The sequence below is a fragment of the Protopterus annectens genome, chromosome 3.part0 (assembly GCF_019279795.1).
Source record: "Protopterus annectens isolate FY-2018-M chromosome 3.part0, PAN1.0, whole genome shotgun sequence".
NCBI lineage: Eukaryota > Metazoa > Chordata > Ceratodontiformes > Protopteridae > Protopterus > Protopterus annectens.
Window position 1 is genome coordinate 632,579,510 of NC_056731.1, and position 10,324 is coordinate 632,589,833.

Genomic DNA, 10,324 nt, shown 5'->3' on the forward strand with positions numbered 1-10,324 from the left:
AACATAAGTGGACTTAATAAGAAATGCCCAAGCTTTATGTGATTATCATGGGTGGTGCCATTAACCTTGTATCTACTTTGATGACCATGGGCATCAAAGCATGACTGTGAAATAATTGCATCAGATACTTACTAGTCATGAAGGGCAATGTAACAGGTAGAACATGGGGCCTATGTCAGAGCAGCATGCAAACATATGTCCTTTTGAAAGCAAGAATAATACATCTGGTCTTATTCAAATTGCCAACCCTTTCCCACCATTTTCACCTGCCCCAGGTCTCATTAAAGTCCCGCTATAGGTTTCCACTTTATACCCAAAGATGAACTGCAGCCGGGTCAGCCCATCATCCCTTTGAATAATATTTCATTATGTCAGCTTTTGTGTACACTGTTAACCCACTGGATGCCTCTCCCTCTCTATGGATACTAAGTATAATTACAGTATTCCAGATGTGGCCTCCTTGATGCATAATGTAAAGTGAGAACAGCAGCTGTTTCGCTGTGTATTTTCACTTTCTTTTTTTATACACTTCATTTATTTTACCTTCACTTGTCTTAACACTGTCAATCCCCCATCCTAATGCTGCAGATTAAACTTAACTTTACGTTGCCACAACGGCTTTATAACAGCATATATGATATCCATGTATATAAACATCCCATATCCTTCTCTGTAAAAGTCTCATATTATTTCTTTGTACCCCAAACTTCCCCACTCCATTGTCATTTTTTAAATTTTTTTAGCAAATTAACATTCCGCACAATTATTTTTTGAGTTACTATCCATTAGAACAAAACCGTGAAAAAAAGACAAAATGATGACTGTCCACACATATAAAAAGTTAAGCTCTTTCTTTTATTTTAATCACAACTAACTTCTTCAGACCTGACCAGTAAATCAAATAGTTAAGTTTAAATACAAAATTTGATTAATAAACAAACCAATCAAATGTCCATTCATCCAATTGTTCATTAATACATATCATTTTCTTAAAGGCAAAGACATGAAAAATTTTGACTGACTTGAGAAAGAGTCAACAGTATATGTTTATAAAGCCAATAAGGGTAATTGGTTGGTCATAATAAAAACATCTGACTATCAAGCATGTAGCAAGGATTTACTAAATGACAAAAAGAATTATCAGTTAGTCAGCAAAGACACAGTGAAGAGAAACTTTCACAATATAGACCAACTTTTGATGGAATTGTTAAACAAAAATTACATTAATTTAAACACCTATGAATTTCTTTACGTTGAAGAACCTCTGTTAGGTGTTTTCTTTGGTATTCCAAAGATGCATAAAAATGTGACCAACCCACCCTTTAGACCCATAATGTCAGCCAAAAAGAGTAAAACCTTTACCATCTCCCATTATTTGGACCATTTGCTGAACCCCTTAGTTGTTAAGACTCCATATTTTTGGAAGACTCTTGGACCTTCTTAGAAATTACACTTTTACAGGTACGGAAACACTACTAGTTACCATAGATGTAGTATCCCTGTATACTTCTATTAATCAAAGGATGGGGATAGAAGCTGTGAAAAGTTTTTTGAAGGAACACAATAAGCCTGACAACATAATGGTACAGTCTATTTGCCTTTTACTTGATTTGGTGTTGAAAAATAAATTTTTCTTATTTGACGGAAGAATATACCATCAGACCTGTAAGGTGGCTATGGGGGCTAAAGTAGCACCGGCTTTTGCCAATTTAGTGTTAAGTTGGTGGGAACCGTCCTTCTTGACTAAACTGCAGAGATTTAAATATGTCTCCTTTTATAGGAGGTTTATTGATGATTTGTTTTTTGTCTGGAATGGATCTACTGATGAGTTAAGTCTATTTTTGGATGATATGAACAGACACAGGATGAGACTGAATTTCACTTTAAGTGAAGCTGGCATGAATGTGCCCTTCTTGAACTTGAATATAAATATGAATCTTGAAGAAAAAAGATTCATCAGTGCGGTGTTCAGAAAGGACAGCTATACTAATAACTTCCTTCATTTTGAAGGTCATCCTTTAATCATGAAGCTGAACTTGGTTAGAAGATAAATTATACATCTCAGTAGGTTAATTTTAGACAATGAAAATTTTATTTGTGAGACAAACAAACTCATTTTCATGTTTGTCCAGAGAGGGTATCCATATGAAAAACTGAGGGAAATTTTTGAGCAGATATTATTGGTTAGGATGGAAAAGATCCCACAAATTTTAACTAGTGGGTTTATAACTAACAACAACAGTGAGAAAGCAAAAGAAATGGACTGTGCCTTTCCTGTTCCTATTAGTATTGACTATCACAGTATCAAACAGGTAATTTCCAACACCTGGAAAGTTATTTTGGGAAACCGAGGCTTAGCTAGAGTATTAGGGGACCACCCACACTTCATTTATAAAAAGCTTGCATGTGTAAAGTCCATTTTAGAAATAGGAGAACACAAGACTGTTAGAGGAGCCACTGGCACTTACCCATGTTATAACTGCAAGCAATGCAGGTTTATAGACTCATTAAAAAATATATTTTTTCCACACATTATTAAATTGGTGGTCAGTAAAGGCAGATACACTGCAAAAGCATGGGGGTAGTATATTTGGCAACCTGCTCCACCTGTCATAATTTCTATGTGGAGAAAACAACCAGAGCCCTTTATAAAAGGATTTATGAACATTGTTTGGCTATTAGAAACAGAAATACTAATAATGCTTCAGCCAAACACACTTTGGAGTGTTCTAACTTCAAGAAATTTGTATTTTTTCTGTTGGATAAAATAGATTTGACTCCATTTGTCACAGTATTTAATAATGCCCTGGAAAACAAGGAGCTTAGATGGCCAGTTTTAGGGCTTAAAGGTCAGATCACATTCCTGGTCTAAATGAGACCTTAAATGTTAAATGTCTTTTAAATAACAGACTATATTATTAAATAGTTTATTTGACAAGTATTTTTACAGTAGGCACACATTTGTATGTGCTACATGCTTTTTGTATACATGTCAAGTGTTATATTTCACATTTGATATTTTTGCCTTTAAGAAAATGGTATGTATTCATGGACAATTAGATGAATGGATATTTGATTGGTTTGTTTATTAATCAAATTTTATGTTTAAACTTGACTAATTGATTTACTGGTCAGTTCTGAAGAAGTTCGTTGTGATTAAAATGAAAAAAAGCGCTTAACTTTTTATCTGTGTGGACAGTCATCATTTTGTCTTTTTTCACGGTTTTGTTCTGAAGTTTATTCTGGTTTTCGTGAATTTGGTGGTTTTTACATTAGTTTATGATATCCATCACTTAAACATACCTGTTGTTCCCATACCTTATGTTTATAATTATCTCTTACATTTATTTTTCATGTGCCACTAAGCACGCTGCATACCAATATTTTGTATGAGTCTTATCATCATTCAGAACTCTTAATATGTCTTACCCATATTCATTTTTTCATTTATCCATTACGTGCATCTCTTTCAACTGTAATTGCACTGTCATTCATATAGCCAGTCATCTAAAACAGCACTCCTTTAATGTGACACTACAAAGCCTGGCTTAGTTTTATAGCAAAATAAAAGGAATCCACTGAAAACTTAAAAGAAATGACTTGGTAAACTCACATTCAGTTAACTGTATTTTGTAACAAGACTGTTATTGTGGCTTCACTTTTAACACAGTTTCTGTACTCTGGGAAATACTGCCTAAATGATTAGTATTTGATCAATGAAGACAGATCAGTTGTCATGGTTCATTTATGGACTAACTCATTTTATTTTGCAGTTTCTTTTGCAAAAAGTTTATTTTAATGTGTGTGTCTATCTTGGTATTTTTTCTTTAGATAATGTTGTACGCTTCACCTCAAGATCTGTGGGGTGTGCTGCAGTGAGTAAATGCTATTGCAAAGCAAGTGGGATGAAGCAGAGTTTCTCCAAATTAGTGGTTGTGCTTCAATCTCAAAAAAGAGTGGATTAATCTGTACAGGTAATGGTGGGCAACTACCTAAAGTAGAAGAAGGTATCTCAGGGTTTTGGTCATCAATGAAGGTAGACACGATCAGGAGATTGACCAGTGTAAGGGTCCAGTACTGACAATACTGCAAGTGTTGCACTGGTCTGTGCTACTGATGCGAGAATGGTGTCATACTGTGAAGCTAACTTGTATTCTGGACACAATGTCCCTATCCTCACCTGTGGCCAGAAACTTTGGGTGGTGACCAAAAGGACATAAAGTAGCAGAAATAAGGTTTCTCTGCAGGGTACATGAGCTTACTATCCATGAAAGAGTAAATAACTTGGCAACCCTCATAGATGTCACATTACAAACACTACTCCATGTTGAGAGGACTTATTTTGTATACGTACACTGAAAAGCACATGCATAGTAAAACTGAAGGCGCGAATAGGCATTAGACATAATGGCATTTACTACTAACCTTTAATGAACTACCTAAAGATCAAAGGTACATGAAAATGTATGGGGTCTCCCAATATTAGTAATTCCCCTTAAAGCCATAGTAACCATGTAATATAGATTTGACATAACACTATTTTAAAAGGATATAAACTTTATAAGTACATAATATGTCATATACACTGTTTTAATATATGCTTCATTTGATGCTCATAGTTACACCTGAAAAGAAAGCATTACAGCAAGTTAACTCAACATGCAAACTAGACATTTACACACTATGAATAGTTACTATATCGAGATGCATTTTAATCAAGCTTCCATATCTTGACTATCTGTTTACAGGAAACTGAACAGAGACCTCAGTAATGTTTTTTATAGAAGTTTTCAGATATGATGCAACTCTATCTGTATCAATGTCACTCCATGGAGATTTTCAGCCTGAGCTGAAATATTTTCTCTGTGGTTAAGATCCCTGTTGCTCTAATACTGTAGATAATTTACTTGAGTCTTGATACATAGATAACTGAAGTTCTCTTGAAACTAATTCTTAAATGTTTCCTGTTTCTTATCTAGGCCTCCATATCCCTTCATCCATCCATCCATCCATCCATCCATCCATCCATCCACCAATCCATCCATCCATTCATCCATCCATCCATCCATCCATCCATCCATCCATCCATCCATCCATCCATCCATCCATCCATCATTGCAACACAGGAAAGGCTTTGAATGTTATATGAGTGTAACACTTCTCTTGATGTCCAGTAGTAGCAATGAATATGAGGCAGGTAGTTTAGACTTATGACATCTGCCTATGTGCTGACAAAAGCCCTACAAATTGTAATGATGTATTCCTGTACTCTGGAACTGGCAAACATCAGTCTGACCTGTCTGTGCTTTCAGTCTTTTGAATGAGATTTATAACTGTCTGGACCATGCACTCCACGTTCTCATTGCTCTGTGAAATCCTAGGACTCAAGAAGGTATGATTACATTCCTATTCCCCATACACCCTCAGTGACCACTCACCTACCTTTCTATACAGAAAGTGAGTTCAGACACAAACAAACACAATCTATAAGTTTATCAGAAACAAGAAAATGTTCTCCCCCTCCACTTTCAACCTACTACTTCAACAAAGTAACTGGTCCCCTCTTAAAAAAAAACTCTTGATCAACCTGTTCAGTACTTCAATAATACATTTCTAAATACACTAAATAATCTAGCATCTGCAAGAAAAATAAGAGCTAAACCCAGTCGCATACCCTGGCTAACAATTGATACCAAAGCACTACTGAAACGTAGTAACAAGGCATGGTTAGCTAACCACACCACTAAAGATAAAACAAACCTCGCAATGTATCAACAGCTCCGAAACCAGGCTGAGAAACAAATAAAATCAGACAAGCAAAAGTACTTCCTATCATGTCAGCATATCCAGCAAAACAAACCACAAAAAATTTGGCAAAACATTAACAATCTTCTCAATCCAGGCATCCCCCCCCCCCCACCAACCACCTCTAACAAAACAGACCCAATAGCTACGCAATTTAACAACCACTTTATAAACAGTCACAACTCTCCTTGATAATCAGACTAATAAGCTACTCATGGTACCCTCTTCCTCTTCAGATTTCCCCAACCCCTTCTCTTTTACCCCAATTCAGACTAGCTACATAAAAACACTCCTCTCCAAACTCAGACCCTGCTGTCTAGCAGCAGATAAACTACCCAACGAATTCCTGAAAATTGCTGGCCCATCAATTGCCTATCCTATATAAATCCTGATCAACCACTGCCCCTACCTTTGGAAAATATCTTGCATTATTCCCCTGCACAAAGGTGGGCACTCTAAAGAACTAGCAAACTACCAACCCATAGCCATCCTCTCCCCACTAGCTAAAATCTTAGAAAAATGCATCCACTCACAACTCCTTACCCACTATCTCAATCATGACCACCTCTCCCCCATTCAACATGGCTTCAGGCCAAAACATAGTACTAGCACTGCACTATTGTCTTTTACCAACACCATCCAAGGCCTCATAAATGAAGGCCAGATTGTCTCCTCCATATTCCAGGATATGTCAAAAGCTATTGACACGATTTCCCACCAAATCATACTCAACAAACTGTCAACCTATGGCCTCAATACACCTGTCTTGACCTGGTTCCATAGTTATCTCACTATCGCCAACAAGCCACCAAATGGGAAAACACCCTTTCCCCCTTTCTTCCCACCTCCATTGGAGTACCCCCAGGATCCATACTTGGCCCCCTGCTCTTTACAATTTTTACAAACAACCTCTCATTTGCAACCCAACTAGCCTCCATAGTACAGTATGCCGATGACTCCACACTTATATGCTCAACCCCTACCCCCCCCCCAGGAATGTCAAATAAAAGTGCAAACATCTTTTCAGGATATAGAAAATATCTCGCTAACCATCAACAAATACTAAACCCAAACAAAACCAAGCTAATTCAACTACAACAAACCCCAAACATGCTGCTCCCCACTATCAGTACTTTCCACAAACAGAACCAAACTAGAACCCACTAGCCAAACCAAACTTCTAGGTGTCACAATTGATGATAATCTAAGGTTTGAAAGTCATATCTCACTTACCATCATAAAATGTCCACTCCAAACTAGTCACCTTAAATAGAGTCAAACCTTACCTTACAGATAGTGCCAGACTAGCCACTGCCCGCTCACAACTACTTTCCACCCTCCTCTATGGATCCCAAGTATTTACCAAACTACGTAAACCTTATCTAAAAAAATCTAGAATCCTGCAACAACAAAATTGCCAAATTCACTACAGGCCACCCTTACAGAACCCACCACTGCTCAACACTCTCCCAAATGAACTGGTTAGAACTCCCAAACCTACTAAACTTAAACCAACTGTCCATAGCCCACAAAATAATTTGCCAACCAAATGCCTGCCCTGCACTGACCAACCTAATCCAACCCAGTCTAAATCCTAGATCACTTAGATCCTCTAATAAGCTAATGTTAAAGACTACTCAACCCCACAACACTTAAGGAACCTCCCTCTACTCCTATAAAATTTCCAAACTCTGGAACTCTCTTCCTCAACCTATAACTAAAAATCCTAGCTATCAAGAGTTCAAACACCTCCTTAAGGATCATCTAGAAAAACAGTGGCTCTGCTCCTGCCACACTCCTGGCTAGGCAACCTGTCTCCAAGCATGTATCCCATAACTACCCCTTCCCTCCCTCCCTCCCTAATCCAGCTCATACTCCACAGCTCTTGGTTATATCTGCACATGGCTTAGCAGGTCCTACACCCTATCAACAAGCAACTAAACCGCTAGGCTATAAAATTGTTTCACACTTTGCAACCAGTTTCTGCCTCTGCTTACATAAAATATGACAGCGTGGTCATACCACTGTTTTTGGAAACTGGAGTTCTTATTTTTCACTATTACTATTATCTTCACTGTTAATACATCTCATACTTTATTAATTTTTGTCAACATTGTTATTAGAATAGGTTACCAGACTGTAAATATATTGTAAATATTATTAGTACTATTACTGTTCTTGAGAAAATTAGTATTATTACTGTTTTTGAGAATTGTTAATTTTTCTCAATGCTGTATGTCAGGAGCTTTTCTCCCCGGATCTCCGCTGAAAATGGGCCTCGTGCCCAGTTGGACATTACCAGTAAACAAACGAAATAAAATAAAATAAATAAATAAAATATTGTCCCTGAAAACGATAAAATCCTTAACTATAGCTAGTATACTTTTACAGAATGTAATGATTTCTATATATATTCAAGTAAAAGCAGATCTGTAAATATTGGTTACAGTCCAACCAGAATGCAAATATTGGTTTGAAATGCAACTCAGATGGTATTCTGTTTTGAAAATGCTGTTTTGAAAAGTTGTTACTCCCTTTTGACTTGGGTCATGCTTAAAATGGTCTTGGACAAATTCACTTAGCCAGTTAACAAAACCAAATCAATCAATCAATCACTCAATTAATCTACCAATCACTAAATGACAGTTCTCTGATTGTCACTCCATCAGATATACCATGCCTAGCAAAATGACAATTCTCTGATTATCACTTCATCGGGTATACCATGCCTGGCAAAGATGGATTTTAAAACTGTAATAGCATTGTGACTCAAGATATCACAATTTCCAGAAATTTTGAATAACAGATTACACACAAGACGAGACTACAACATATTTGTGAGAAACAAATTCTCTTACCTTCATTCAAGTAACATTTGATCCTTCATGCAGCAGCAGCATTTCCTCCATTTTAGTTTAATTCTAGAACATAGTGTAGACATTACATCTCTGTGCCATTTGCTCAATATTTTCAGACATCTTAGACCAAAAAACACATTTGAGACACTTTCTTTACATTTGGCAGTTCTCAGATGTGACTTGTTTATTTTATTCGAGATGACCTCATGAATTTGAAAAATGACTCTGCCACCTGTAAACAATAAGCCTTCTTAATCTGAATGCTCATCATGTGAGAAGTACAGATAAATGACGGTTGCAGTGATATAGCATTACCTGACTAACAGTTCATAACTACACCTCATTGCAGCTGTAGCTTACAGTGTGCCCTTGTACCAACCTTTAGGTCTTCCAGCTTTTCCACAGACACAGGCAATAGCGAAACTATCGATATGACTTCTAGATCTTTCTCAAATAAGTCCTCTTTAAACTCTTGCATATATGCTGTACTTAAGATATCATTATCTTATGATATTATGGGATGGGTAGTGTCAATCTATAACCCAATGGGATAGGTTATTTCAAGCACAAGAAGGGAAATTGGCTAGGCTTAAAATGGCCTGCAAGGACAGCTAGCCTTGTACTTACTTACCTAGGAACCAATTACTATCAGTCAACATAATATACACATTACTTAATTACTTTGTTCAACTTATTTTCAACACAGAAATTTCATTACATGTACAATACATGTGATGTCAATGATACTCCCCTACTCATGTCTACCCATAGTTAGTGCATGTCATGAGCAAACAGGATAACTATTATCTATATGTTCAGCATGATGTCAAATGCAAATCTGCTCAATGGTATGATGTCATATGTAAATCTGCTGAACAGTTGCCAGCACTTGTTCAACTAATTTGGCATGTTACAGATTACAGAAATGTTCTTTTACAGACCACTTCTAGAGCTCCCATCCAGTACTCCTATTAGTCATACAAATATGCAAACATAACAACTATACCAATAGAAGAAGATTTTTATATGCAAAATGTACGCATTTATTGCAGCTAAACATAGACATCTGATTCTCACATTCCACAGCCTTTTTGTCATCCATCTCAAAAATACTAGAAGTCCTGTTTAAGCAAGTATTCTAATAACCCCCCTGGTGAAAACTGGATGATGAATAAGTCTTAGATTTTTACCTCCAACCATTACACTTGTCTTTACCTTCCACTGTCTTTTGCTACTGATGCCACACCATCTCTGGTTTATTTAAGATAGAATCTGGGTTGACATACCTTTAATTTCTTAGCTCCATCTTGGAATATCACTTATAGAGGAATATCACTGTTGCCTTCACCAGGGCTGTAGAGTCCATGGAATCATTTTACATTGTGACCCATAGCTCCCAAAGGGTATTTGCCTCATTATTTGTTGCTCAGTGGATAGCCCATCTAGCTCTTCTGTCTTGCCTGCTAGTATATTCTGAGCTTCTTCCCAAAATCCTATCTGGCCACTTCCATAGGAATTCATCTGTCCTAATCCTTTCCCACCCTATTCCACTATGTTGGCACCATCCCATCCTCTCCCTTGAATATTGCAAAATAGAAGTAATCCACAATGCCCAAGCTGGGGATGGTAAACAACCTGTGACCTACAAGGTAAGAGGACAA